The 15011-nt window shown below is 43.2% G+C and overlaps 1 protein-coding gene across 1 annotated transcript in view; it reads left to right on the top strand.

Moving 5' to 3' along the window:
• LOC126150528 (cilia- and flagella-associated protein 57-like) overlaps window positions 1-15011 on the top strand; it is a 329352-nt gene that overhangs the window by 230441 nt on the left and 83900 nt on the right. The window lies entirely within an intron of this gene.

Here is a 15011-nt window from a genome sequence, read left to right as displayed (position 1 = left end):
GTTGCTTGCTTTTGTGTGTGTGTGTGTGTGTGTGTGTGTGTGTGTGTGTGTGTGTGTGTGTGTGTTTTACTGATGAAGGTTGTGGCCAAAAGCTATGTGTGAGTGTCTTTTTATTGTGTCTGTCCACCTCATTTAAACTAAATTTCATAAATATATGTCAATGATAAGCACCACAGTAGAATTCAAAGTTATCCATAATCTACAGCAATCTTCAGCACTGTCATGCTTGCTTTATATATTGACACAGTTCTGCTGGTCATGAACTGTAACTTAACTGATTTATGATTTTTCTAGCAGCTATGTACCACCTGCACATATGAAGCATGTTATGATGACATTTAAGAAATTCATCTTGATTTACCATATTATATTTCTGTCTTGTTCTATTTTCATCTGTTTCCAGTATTTTGTAATCTGTGTCAAAACATTTTCAGCTGGTCAAGCTGGTAGTTTTAATCATGAGCAAGGATGTTAATTTTTCTAATTCCTTTGAGGGAAGTGGCCATTGTACTTATTTTTCCAGGCACACGATTGCGCTTATTCATGATTCACCCAAATCACTATAGGTTGATGGCTTGGATAGTTCCTTTAGAAAGGACACATTCCTTTCCTCCCATATCCTCATTTTGTGCAAGTCATCCTCTGCTAATGATCTAAATGTGCAGGACAATAAAATCTAATCTTTCAGTTTACTTGCAATTCAACTTTACACATAGACTTCCATGTTGATTGAAACCCCTATTAAAGTTATCACCAGAGTTGATCAAAACTTGAAAGCTTTGGGAGATCATTATAAACCACAATACATCCTCCTCAGCTCCAAAATCAGTTGCAATCTGTGGTGGGCTCCTTAGACTGTGTCTGTGTAGTACTTTTTGGGGATTCTTTACATTTTTTTCTCTGTATTAGGATGTTAATTTCAACAGTATCTCCACTGAAAAAACTTAAGCCACTCCTCAGAAACTTCTCAAACAAAATTCCATCCCCTTTTATTTTGAACTATATTAATTTCTTCAACCCTTCTCCAGTCTCCCCCCTCAGTTGGTGTCAGGGTCCACTAATTGTATTTGTAGATGTCACTCCTCCTCATTAACTTGCTGCAAATACAAAACTTCTGTTTCTGTAGAACTCAGTAGTAATGCTTTGTTGTATAAATCAACTATTTAGCTTTTGAAGGCAAATCAGTACCAAGTGCACAATATGGAACATCCATGACACAACATTCCTCTAGAAATCAAAGATGTCTCAAATGAGCTAACTGAAATCATGAGAATTTCATGGTCCATGTCCAAGAAAACCAAACCTGTTTACTGTTTCTTTGAAATGTCCTTCCTTATCGATTTTAATACTTTAATTATCCAACACTGAATTCACTAATAGGAAAACCAGTTGATAATCATTATAATGAATGTCAGAAATAAAAAGACTGTGCTATGTACCCTAGTTCAGTTATCTTTATGCATCCAATACAAGAAACATCACAATAATTTATTTTTGGTAAATAGAGGTAACCAGAAGACAGTTTCCATAAACCAAACAAACATCTCAGCAGCTTACTCCTTTCTGACATAAAACAGATTTCAAAATAATTATATCACCTTAACCATTAGAGTGTCTGTTGCAGATGGAAGCATAAAAATCTTTCTAGGCAATATTTACTGCTCAAAACATTTAAAGGATTGGACAAGACATCACACATTACGTGAGGATAAATTTTTAGTTCATTTGAGTATTTCAAATAGCAGGATAAACACTGCCTAACAAAAAAGAGTGGCATCCAGAAGGCACGGTAGAATATCAGTGTAACTTTGTTCACATACACACTATCAGTTGGTACATAAACATTTAGAGTCACAATTCCATGTGACAGGTAGAGTGGCCACCAGAGTGCATTAGTGTTGTTCATGATTTTTGTTGTAACCATGCCTAGTAGTACATATAAGGGGCATGAACAGCATCATATGTTGATTGAATCACTGTGAAGGACCATATACTTGGATGAGACATTATAAACAGCACCTGACAGAGTGTGAAATGGATCTGATTGTCAGTCTCCATTTAGCACGCTGGTCAAATCATGCATTACCCAGATTTGAGGGGAATTCAGATGTGACAGTGGCCCAACGTTGAGGGGAATTCAGATGTGACAGTGGCCCAACGTTGGACTACATGGAAATGTGCGGACTCATCTACTCAATGTTAAGGTACCATTTGGTCACCTCTGACCACAAGTGTTGATCACCATATTGTGTGCCAAGGCCATTGTAATTCCCTCACACTTTTGCCTGCTGTCTGAGAACAAGTAATTGGTTCCCTGTAATATTCTGTCATTCTACACCACTGATCAGAGACTAGCAACAGATGGAATAAGGAATTACTGTCCCAAATATAAACTACAATTAACACCTTAACACAGATGGCTGTATTTTGCTTGATGCCATGACCATGAAAAGAAATGGCTCATGAATGGCATTGCACTGTGCTCAGCAATGAAACACAGATCTGCTTTATCTCAGATGACCATTGCTGGGCTGGCCGGGATGGCAAGGTGGTTATAGGCACTACAGTCTGGAACCGCGTGACCACTACGGACACAGGTCTGAATCCTGCCTCGGGCTTGGATGTGTGTGATGTCCTTAGGTTTGTTAGGTTTAAGTAGTTCTAAGTTCTAGGGGACTGATGACCTCAGATGTTAAGTCCCATAGTGCTCAGAGCCATTTGAACCATTTTTGAATCATTGCTGGTAAATTTTATTCTTCTAGTGTTTGGTAGGCACACAGCAGTGTAAGGGTTGACTTGGTGGTGGTCCTCAGGGATAGATGCATAAGTGATCTGATCCACTGTGCCTTCCAGGATGTCAATATCACCCAGGAAGTGCCATGGAAGCATTCCACAGATCATAACATTCCCTCCTCTGGCCCGGACCCTTCTGACGACTACTACATCCACATCATCTACATCGAAATTTATACTCTGCAAGCCACCCAATGGTGTGTGGCGGAGGGCACTTTATGTGCCACTGTCATTACCTCCTTTTCTGGTTCCAGTCACGTATGGTTCGCGGGAAGAATGACTGCCGGAAAGCCTCTGTGCACACTCGAATCTCTCTAATTTTACATTCGTGATCTCCTCGGGAGGTATAAGTAGGGGGAAGCAATATATTAGATATCTCATCCAGAAATGCACCCTCTCGAAACCTGGACAGCAAGCTACACCACGATGCAGAGCGCCTCTCTTGCAGAGTCTGCCACTGGAGTTTGCTAAACATCCCCATAACGCTATCATGCTTACCAAATAGCCCTGTGATGAAATGTGCCGCTCTTCTTTGGATCTTCTCTATCTCTGTCGACCCGACCTGGTATGGATCCCACGCTGATGAGCAATACTCAAGTATAGGTCGAATGAGTGTTTTGTAAGCCACCTCCTTTGTTGATGGACTACATTTTCTAAGGACTCTCCCAATGAATCTCAACCTGGTACCTGCCTTACCAACAATTAATTTTATATGATCATTCCATTTCAAATCGTTCCACACACATACTCTCAGATATTTTCCAGAAGTAACTGCTAGCAGTGTTTGTTCTGCTATCATATAATCATACAATAAAAGATCCTTCTTTCTATGTATTCACGATACGTTACATTTGTCTATGTTAAGGGTCAGTTGCCACTCCCTGCACCAAGTGCCTATCTGCTGCAGATCTTCCTGCATTTCGCTACAATTTTCTAATGCTGCAACTTCTCTGTATACTACAGCATCATCCGCGAAAAGCCGCACAGAACTTCCGACACTATATACTAGGTCATTTATATGTAATGTGAAAAGCAATGGTCCCATAACACTCCCCTGTGACACGCCAGAGGTTACTTTAACGTCTGTAGACGTCTCTCCATTGGGAACAACATGCTGTATTCTGGTTGCTAAAAACTCTTCAATCCAGCCACACAGCTGGTCTGATATTCCATAGGCTCTTACTTTGTTTATCAGGCGACAGTGTGGAACTGTATCGAACGTCTTCTGGAAGTCAAGGAAAATAGTATCCACCTGGGAGCCTGTATCTAATATTTTCTGGGTTTCATGAACAAGGGTGTCACATGATCACTGTTTCCGGAATCCATGTTGATTCCTACAGATTAGATTCTGGGTTTCCAGAAACGACATGATACATGAGCAAATAACATGTTCTAAAATTCTACAACAGATTGACGTCAGATATATAGGTCTATAGTTTTGCGCATCTGCTCGATGACCCTTCTTGAAGACTGGGACTACCTGTGCTCTTTTCCAATCATTTGGATCCTTCCATTCCTCTACAGACTTGTGGTACACAGCTGTTAGTGAGGGAGCAAGTACTTTCACATACTCTGTGTAGAATCGAATTGGTATCCGGTCAGGTCCAGTGGACTTTCCTCTGTTGAGTGATTCCAGTTGCTTTTCTATTCCTTGGACACTTATTTTGATGTCAGCCATTTTTTCGTTTGTGCAAGGATTTAGATAAGGAACTGCAGTGCGGTCTTCCTCTGTGAAACAGCTTTGGAAAAAGGTGTTTAGTATTTCAGCTTTACGCGTGTCATCCTCTGTTTCAATGCCATCATCATCCCGGAGTGTCTGGATATGCTGTTTCGAGCCACTTACTGATTTAACGTAAGACCAGAACTTCCTAGGATTTTCTGTCAAGTCAGTACATAGAATTTTACTTTCGAATTCACTGACCGCTTCACACATAGCCCTCCTTACACTAACTTTGACATCATTTAGCTTCTGTTTGTCTGAGAGGTTTTGGCTGTGTTTAAACTTGCACTGAAGCTCTCTTTGCTTTCTCAGGAGTTTCCCAACTTTGTTGTTGAACCACGGTGGGTTTTCCCCGTCCCTCACAGTTTTACTCGGCACGTACCAGGCTAAAATGCATTTTACGATTGCCTTGAACTTTTTCCATAAATACTCAACATTGTCAGTGTCGGAACAGAAATTTTCGTTTTGATCTGTTAGGTAGTCTGAAATCTGCCTTCTATTACTCTTGCTAAACAGATAAACCTTACTCCCTTTTTCTATATTCCTATTTACTTCCATATGGGATGCTGCAACGGCCTTATGATCACTGATTCCCTGTTCTGCACTTACAGAGTCGAAAAGTTCGGGTCTGTTTGTTATCAGTAGGTCCAAGATGTTATCTCCACGAGTCGATTCTCTGTTTAATTGCTCGAGGTAATTTTCAGATAGTGCACTCAGTATAATGTCACTCGATGCTCTGTCCCTACCACCTGTCCTAAACGTTTGTGTCCCAGTCTACACTCCTGGAAATGGAAAAAAGAACACATTGACACCGGTGTGTCAGACCCACCATACTTGCTCCGGACACTGCGAGAGGGCTGTACAAGCAATGATCACACGCACGGCACAGCGGACACACCAGGAACTGCGGTGTTGGCCGTCGAATGGCGCAAGCTGCGCAGCATTTGTGCACCGCCGCCGTCAGTGTCAGCCAGTTTGCCGTGGCATACGGAGCTCCATCGCAGTCTTTAACACTGGTAGCATGCCGCGACAGCGTGGACGTGAACCGTATGTGCAGTTGACGGACTTTGAGCGAGGACATATAGTGGACATGCGGGAGGCTGGGTGGACATACCGCCGACCTGCTCAACACGTGGGGCGTGAGGTCTCCACAGTACATCGATGTTGTCGCCAGTGGTCGGCGGAAGGTGCACGTGCCCGTCGACCTGGGACCGGACCGCAGCGACGCACAGATGCACGCCAAGACCGTAGGATCCTACGCAGTGCCGTAGGGGACCGCACCGCCACTTCCCAGCAAATTAGGGACACTGTTGCTCCTGGGGTATCGGCGAGGACCATTCGCAACCGTCTCCATGAAGCTGGGCTACGGTCCCGCACACCGTTAGGCCATCTTCCGCTCACGCCCCAACATCGTGCAGCCCGCCTCCAGTGGTGTCGCAACAGGCGTGAATGGAGGGACGAATGGAGACGTGTCGTCTTCAGCGATGAGAGTCGCTTCTGCCTTGGTGCCAATGATGGTCGTATGCGTGTTTGGCGCCGTGCAGGTGAGCGCCACACTCAGGACTGCATATGACCGAGGCACACAGGGCCAACACCCGGCATCATGGTGTGGGGAGCGATCTCCTACACCGGCCGTACACCACTGGTGATCGTCGAGGGGACACTGAATAGTGCACGGTACATCCAAACCGTCATCGAACCCATTGTTCTACCATTCCTAGACCGGCAAGGGAACTTGCTGTTCCAACAGGACAATGCACGTCCGCATGTACCCCGTGCCACCCAACGTGCTCTAGAAGGTGTAAGTCAACTACCCTGGCCAGCAACATCTCCGGATCTGTGCCCCATTGAGCATGTTTGGGACTGGATGAAGCGTCGTCTCACGCGGTCTGCACGTCCAGCACGAACGCTGGTCCAACTGAGGCGCCAGGTGGAAATGGCATGGCAAGCCATTCCACAGGACTACATCCAGCATCTCTACGATCGTCTCCAAGGGAGAATAGCAGCCTGCATTGCTGCGAAAGGTGGATATACACTGTACTAGTGCCGACATTGTGCATGCTCTGTTGCCTGTGTCTATGTGCCTGTGGTTCTGTCAGTGTGATCATGTGATGTATCTGACCCTAGGAATGTGTCAATAAAGTTTCTCCTTCCTGGGACAATGAATTCACGGTGTTCTTATTTCAATTTCCAGGAGTGTATATCTGGTAAATTGAAATCTCCACCTAAGACTATAACATGCTGAGAAAATTTATGTGAAATGTATTCCAGATTTTTTCTCAGTTGTTCTGCCACTAATGCTGCTGAGACGGGAGGTCAGTAAAAGTAGCCAATTATTAACCTAGCTCGGTTGTTGAGTGTAACCTCCACCCATAATAATTCACAGGAACTATCCCCTTCTACGAGGTGCAATCAAGTTCTAAGGCCTCCGATTTTTTTTCTAATTAACTACTCACCCGAAATCGATGAAACTGGCGTTACTTCTCGACATAATCGCCCTGCAGACGTACACATTTTTCACAACGCTGACGCCATGATTCCATGGCAGCGGTGAAGGCTTCTTTAGGAGTCTGTTTTGACCACTGGAAAATCACTGAGGCAATAGCAGCACGGCTGGTGAATGTGCGGCCATGGAGAGTGTCTTTCATTGTTGGAAAAAGCCAAAAGTCACTAAGAGCCAGGTCAGGTGGGTAGGGAGCATGAGGAATCACTTCAGAGTTGTTATCACGAAAAAACTGTTGCGTAACATTAGCGGGTGCGGGTGCGTTGTCTTGGTGAAACAGCACACGCGCAGCCCTTCCCGGACTTTTTGTTGCAGTGCAGGAAGGAATTTGTTCTTCAAAACATTTTCATAGGATGCACCTGTTACAGTAGTGTCCTTTGGAACGCAATGTGTAAGTGTTAAATCTTCAAATTTAACACGTATATTTCGGACAACACAACAACATATATAAGTCACTGAGTAAGTTGACCTGTGTACAAGTCGGCATTCAATTAAACACTGAGTCTCAGTCTTGCGGCCGCTGCTCGGCTGGCCGCTTAGGTGGCGCAGCTGCTGCATGGCTGGCAGACAGCGCCGCACTTAGAAGACGTGCGTAATTGCGCGGCGGAACTTTGAATAATCGGCAAGTCACAACAGTAAGAATTATGGCATCGCTGTCCCAGAACATGGACACCATCATTTTTTCAGCACTGGCGGTTACCCAAAATTTTTTTGGTGGCAGTGAATCTGTGTGCTTCCATTGAGCTGACTGGCGCTTTGTTTCTGGATTGAAAAATGGCATCCACGTCTCATCCATTGTCACAACCGACGAAAAAAAAGTCCCATTCATGCTGTCATTGTGCATCAACATTGCTTGGCAACATGCCACAGGGGCAGCCATGTGGTCGTCCGTCAGCATTCGTGGCACCCACCTGGATGACACTTATCGCATTTTCAGGTCGTCGTGCACGATTGTGTGCACAGAACCCACAGAAATGCCAACTCTGGAGGCGATCTGTTCAACAGTCATTCGGCGATCCCCCAAAACAATTCTCTCCACTTTCTCGATCATGTCGTCAGACCGGTTTGTGCGAGCCCGAGGTTGTTTCGTTTTGTTGTCACACGATGTTCTGCCTTCATTAAACTGTTGCACCCACGAACGCACTTTTGACACATCCATAACACCATCACCATGTGTCTCATTCAACTGTCGATGAATTTCAATTGGTTTCACACCACGCAAATTCAGAAAACGAATGATTGCACGCTGTTCAAGTAAGGAAAACGTCGACAGTTTAAGTATTTAAAACAGTTCTCATTCTCGCCGCTGGCGTAAAATTCCATCTGCCATACAGTGCTGCCATCTCTGGGATGTATTGACAATGAACGCAGCCTCATTTTAAAACAATGCGCATGTTTCTATCTCTTTCCAGTCCGGAGAAAAAAAATCGGAGGCCTTAGAACTTGAATGCACCTCGTACTTCACTACAGGATAAACTACTACTAACAGTGACAAACACGCCATCACCGGTTGCATGCAATCTATCCTTTCTAAACACCGTCTGTTTCTTTGTGAAAATTTCAGCAGAATTTATCTCTGGCTTCAGCCAGCTTTCCGTACCTATAACGATATCAGCTTTGGTGCTTTCTATCAGCGCTTGAAGTTCCGGTACTTTACCAATGCAGCATTGACAGTTTACAATTACAATACCGATTACTGCTTGGTCCCCGCATGTTCTGACTTAGCCCCGCACCCTTTGAGACTGTTGCCTTTTCTGTACTTTCCCGAGGCCATCTAACCTAAAAAAACTGCCCAGTCCACGCCACACAACCCCTGCTACCTGTGTAGCTGAATGCTGCATGTAGTTGACTCCTGATCGATCCAGCAGAACCCAAAACCCCGCCATCCTATTGCACAAGTCGAGGAATCTGCAGCCCACACGGTCGCAGAATGGTCTCAGCCTCTGATTCAGACCCTCCACTCGGCTCTGTACCAAAGGTCCACAGTCAGTCTCGTTGATGATGCTGCAAATGGTGAGCTCTGCTTTCATCCCACTAGCGAGACTGAAAGTCTTCACCAATTCAGATAGCCACTGGAAGCCAAGGAGGATTTCCTCCAATCCATAGCGACACACATTATTGGTGCCGACATGAGCAACCACCTGCAGATGGGTGCACCCTGTACCCTTCATGGCATCCGGAAGCACCCCTCCCACATCTGGAATGACTCCCCCCAGTATGCACACGGTGTGCACATTGGTTTTTTTCCCCTCTCTTGCTGCCATATCCCTAAGGGGCCCCATTATGCGCCTGATGTTGGAGCTCCCAACTACCACGAAGCCCACCCTCTGCAACTGCCTGGATCTTGCAGACTGAGCGGCAACCTCTGGAACAGGACATGTTCGGCCGAAGATCAGTATCAGCCGGAGACAGAGCCTGAAACTGGTTTGTCAGCCAAACTGGAGAGGCCTTCCATTCAGCCCTCCAGAATGTATTTCACCCCCTGCCACTCCTCCAGACGACCTCCCACTCTGCCATGGGTAAGGGGTCAGTATCAATGTGGGCAGTATCCTGGGCAGCCACAGCCGTAGTCCGATCGGGGGATGCGTGGGACGAGCTGGCCATCCCCGACAAGCCCCCATCCGGACCCCCACAGTGATGCCCATTTGCAACAGCCTCAAGCTGTGTGACCGAAGCCAACACTGCCTGAAGCTGTGAGTGAAGGAACGCCAACTAAGCCCGCATCCAAACACAACAGTTGCAGTCCCTATCCATTCTAAAATCTGTTGCGCAAAGAACGTCTGAACTAATCTACAGAGACCACAAACAATTCGACACAACATTTAAACAGTTATTAAAATACAAGCTTGCCTAGTAAATGCAGTAATGCTGCTACTTGCGCACTGCTGATACACTGCCCGTCAACACATAAAGTGCCCTCCGCAACACACCGGTGTCAAAATGGTACCAGGCAGTCATGTGAGTCTCTACCAATGATTTAAGTGATAACAGAGAAAAACTGAATCATCACAGTAATGTGGAGATGTAACAGAATAGCAGAAAGAATTTATCACATCTAGACATGTCTATGACCATTTATTGTCACATCAAAACATCCTGTCCAATGTGTCTACAAGAAATGTTCTATCACTGATAGCACTTGACATAGTGAAAGAACAGTGGTCATAACAACATCCAAACTGACAGGGATCATAAATGAGTATTATGCATTGTCAACAAAAACAATTGGCTTCAAACCCAACTTAAGTTGCTGTTGTCATTGAATGATGGGCCATGTCAATCAGTTTCCAAACACAGATTGCAAATTGATCTGCAAGGAGTAGACATTTGCATTCAGGTACCTTACAAAAGCTGCCCTCCAATACTAAATTGGTGATCCCTTGATGCCTCAGAACATGTCCTAACAACTGATACCTTCTTCTAGTCAAGTTGTGTCACAAACTCCTCTTCTCCCCAATTCTATTCAATACTTCCTCATTAGTTATGTGATCTACCTATCTAATCTTCAGCATTCTTCTGTAGCACCACATTTCGAAAGCTGCTATTCTCTTCTTGTCTAAACTATTTATCATCCATGTTTCACTTCCATACATGGCTACACTATATACAAATACTTTCAGAAACGACTTCCTGACACTTAAATCAATACTGGATGTTAACAAATCTCTCTTCTTCAGAAACGCTTTCCTTGCCATTTCCAGTCTACATTTTATATCCTCTCTACTTTGACCATCATCAGTTATTTTGCTCCCCAAATAGCAAAACTCCTTTACTACTTCAAGTGTCTCATTTCCTAATCTAAATCCCACAGCATAACCCAACTTAATTCTATTACATTCCATTATCCTCATTTTGCTTTTGTTGATGTTCATCTTATACACTCCTTTCAAGACACTGTCCATTCTGTCCAACTGCTCTTCCAAGTCCTTTGCTGTCTCTGACAGAATTACAATGCCATCAGCGAACCTCAAAGTTTTTATTTCCCCTTTGTGGATTTTAATACCTACTCCGAACTTTTCTTTCATTTCCTTTACTGCTTGCTCAATATACAGATTGAATAGCATTGGGGAGAGGCTACAACCCTGTCTCACTCTCCTCCCAACCACTGCTTCCCTTTCATGTCCATCGACTCTTATAACTGCCACCTGGTTTCTGTACAAATTGTAAATAGCCTTTCGCTCCCTGTATTTTATCACTGCCACCTTCAGAATTTGAAAGAGACTATTCCAGTCAACATTGTCAAAAGATTTCTCTAAGTCTACAAATGCTAGAAGCGTAGGTTTGCCTTTCCTTAATTTTTCTTCTAAGATAAGTCGTAGGGTCACTATTGCCTCACGAGTTCCAACATTTCTACAGAATCCAAACTGATCTTCCCCAAGGTCGGCTTCTACCAGTTTTTCCACTTGTCTGTAAGGAATTCGCATTAGTATTTTGCAGCTGTGACTTATTAAACTGATAGTTCAGTAATTTTCACATCTGTCAACACTTGCTTTCTTTGGGATTGGAATTATTATATTCTTCTTGAAGTCTGAGGGAATTTCGCCTGTCTCATACATCTTGCTCACCAGATGATAGAGTTTTGTCAGGACTGGCTCTCCCAAGGCTATCAGTAGCTCTAATGGAATGTTGTATACTCCCGGGGCCTTGTTTCGACGTAGGTCTTTCAGTGCTCTGTCAAACTATTCACGCAGTATCATATCTCCCATTTCATCTTCATCTACCTCCTCTTCCATTTCCATAATACAGGGTGATTCAAAAAGAATACCACAACTTTAAAAATGTGTATTTAATGAAAGAAACATAATATAACCTTCTGTTATACATCATTACAAAGAGTATTTAAAAAGGTTTTTTTCACTCAAAAACAAGTTCAGAGATGTTCAATATGGCCCCCTCCAGACACTCAAGCAATATCAACCCGATACTCCAACTCGTTCCACACTCTCTGTAGCATATCAGGCATAACAGTTTGGATAGCTGCTGTTATTTCTCGTTTCAAATCATCAATGGTGGCTGGGAGAGGTGGCCAAAACACCATATCCTTAACATACCCCCATAAGAAAAAATCGCAGGGGGTAAGATCAGGGCTTCTTGGAGGCCAGTGATGAAGTGCTCTGTCACGGACTGCCTGGCGGCCAATCCATCGCCTCGGGTAGTTGACATTCAGGTAGTTATGGACAGATAAGTGCCAAAGTGGTGGCGCTCCATCCTGCTGAAATATGAATTGTTGTGCTTCTTGTTCGAGCTGAGGGAACAGCCAATTCTCTAACGTCTCCAGATACTGTAGTCCAGTTACAGTAGCACCTTCGAAGAAAAAGGGACCAAAAACTTTATTGGCTGAAATGGCACAGAAAACTTTCACCTTAGGCGAGTCACGTTCATACTGAGTTGTTTCCCGCGGATTCTCAGTGCCCCATATACAGACATTGTGACGGTTGACTTTCCCATTAGTGTGGAGAGTTGCTTCATCACTAAACACAATCTTTGAAACGAAAGATTCATCTGTTTCCATTTGAGCAAGGATAAAATCACAGAAATCGATTCTTTTAATCTTATCAGCTGCAGACAGTGCTTGAACCAATTTCAGACGATAAGGTTTCATAACTAACCTTTGTCATAGGACTCTCCATACAGTTTATTGTGGAATTTGCAGCTCTCTGCTAGCTCTGCGAGTTGATTTTCCTGGGCTGCGAACAAATGCTTGCTGGATGCGTGCTACATTTTCATCACTCGTTCTCGGCCATCCAGAACTTTTCCCTTTGCACAAACACCCATTCTCTGTAAACTGTTTATACCAACGTTTAATACACCACCTATCAGGAGGTTTAACACCATACCTCGTTCAAAATGCATGCTGAACAACTGTCGTCGATTCACGTCTGCCGTACTCAATAACACAAAAAGCTTTCTGTTGAGCGGTCACCATCTTAGCATCAACTTACGCTGACGCCTAGTCAACAGCGCCTCAAGCGAACAAATGTACAACTAAATGAAACTTTATAGCTCCCTTAATTCTCCCTGTATAGACCCTCTATATACTCCTTCCACCTTTCTGCTTTCCCTTCTTTGCTTAGAACCTAGGCAGTATCTATCTTACCCCTCATGAGATAAGCCTCTAAATCCTTACATTTGTCCTCTAGCCATCCCTGCTTAGCCAATTTGCACTTCCTGTTGATCTCATTTTTGAGACATTTGTATTCCTTTTAGCCTGCTTCACTTGCTGCATTTTTGTATTTTCTCCTTTCATCAATTAAATTCAGTATCTCTTCTGTTATCCAAGTATTTCTAGTAGCCCTCATCTTTTTACCTACTTTATCCTCTGCTGCTTCACTATTTCATTCCTCAAAGCTACCCATTCTTCTTATACTGTATTTCTTTCCCCCATTCCTGTCAGTTGTTCCCTTATGCTCTCCCTGAAACTCTGTACAACCTCTGGTTCTTTCAATTTACCCAGGTCCCATCTCCTTAAATTTCCACCTTTTTGCAGTTTCTTCAGTTTTAATCTACAGTTCACAACCAATAGATTGTGGTCAGATTTCACATCTGCCCCTGGAAATGTCTTACAATTTAAAATCTGATTCCTAAATCTCTGTCTTACCATTATAGAATCTATCTGATACCTTTTAGTACCTCCAGGGTTCTTCCATGTATACAACCTTCTTTCACGATTCTTGAACCAAGTGTTAGCTATGATTAAGTTATGCTATGTGCAAAATTATACTAGATGGCTTCCTGTTTCATTTCTTGGCCCCAATCCATATTCACCTACTATGACCATTAAATTTTCATCTTCCTTCACTATTTGAATAATTTCTTTTATCTCATCATACATTTCATGAACTACTTCATCATCTGCAGAGCTAGTTGGCATATAAACTTGTACTACTGTAGTAGGTGTGGGCTTCATGTCTATCTTGGCCACAATAATGTGTTCACTATGCTGTTTGTAGTACCTTACCCACACTCCTATTTTTTTATTCATTATTAAACCTACTCCTGCATTACCCATATTTGATTTTGTATTTATAACCCTGTATTCACATGATCAAAAGTCTTGTTCCTCCTGCCACTGAACTTCACTAATTCCCACTATATCTAACTTTAACCTATCCACTTCCCTCTTTAAATTTTCTAACCTACCTGCCCTATTAAGGGATCTGACATTCCATGCTCCAATCTGTAGAATGCCAGTTTTCTTTCTCCTGATAACGATGTCCTCTTGAGCAGTCCCCACCCGGAGATCCGAATGGGGGACTATTTTACTTCTGGAATTTTTACCCATGAGGATGCCATCATCATTTAATCATACAGTAAAGCTGCATGCCCTCGGGAAAAATTACGGCTGTAATTTCCCCTAGCATTCAGTCGTTCGCAGTACCAAAACAGCAAGGCTGTTTTGGTTATTGTTACATTGCCGGATCAGTCAATCATCCAGATTGTTGCCCCTGCAACTACTGAAAAGGCTGCTGCCCGTCTTCAGGAATCACTGCATAAAAATAAAAAAATACTGTTCAAATTTTGTTAACTGTTGTCGACTTTCATTAACAACATACTTTTTAAAGAAATACTGATTTGTAAGAAAGATTCTGAACGTGAAAATATCTGGTAGAACTGTTCATTGAAAACAATAAACATTTTCTTTAAAATTTGGAAATGTAAATTTCATGATTAGATTTAATACTTGCATAAGATGGGCATAAAGTACCCCATCCCCTGATGACTCTCCCACCTGTTTTGTACTGATAAGGTTAATGTTGCCTGAAAGATCATTAAAATAGAAAATTAGCATAACACCTAGTATGCCAACACACTTCCCTGGGGCACATCCAAAGTTACTTCTACATGTGTTGATGACTCTCCATCCAAGATAACTTGCCGTTCCACCAAAAATACTTCACTCTAGTCAAAAATTTCACTTCATGCCCCACATGATTGTACTTTTGATAATAAGCATAGATGTGGTAGTTAGTCAAATGATTTTTGGAAACTGAGAAT

The sequence above is a fragment of the Schistocerca cancellata genome, chromosome 2 (genome assembly GCF_023864275.1).
Source record: "Schistocerca cancellata isolate TAMUIC-IGC-003103 chromosome 2, iqSchCanc2.1, whole genome shotgun sequence".
Taxonomy (NCBI): Eukaryota; Metazoa; Arthropoda; class Insecta; order Orthoptera; family Acrididae; genus Schistocerca; species Schistocerca cancellata.
The sequence above is the reverse complement of the archived record's forward strand: the minus strand, read 5'-3'. Positions and strand labels throughout refer to the sequence as shown.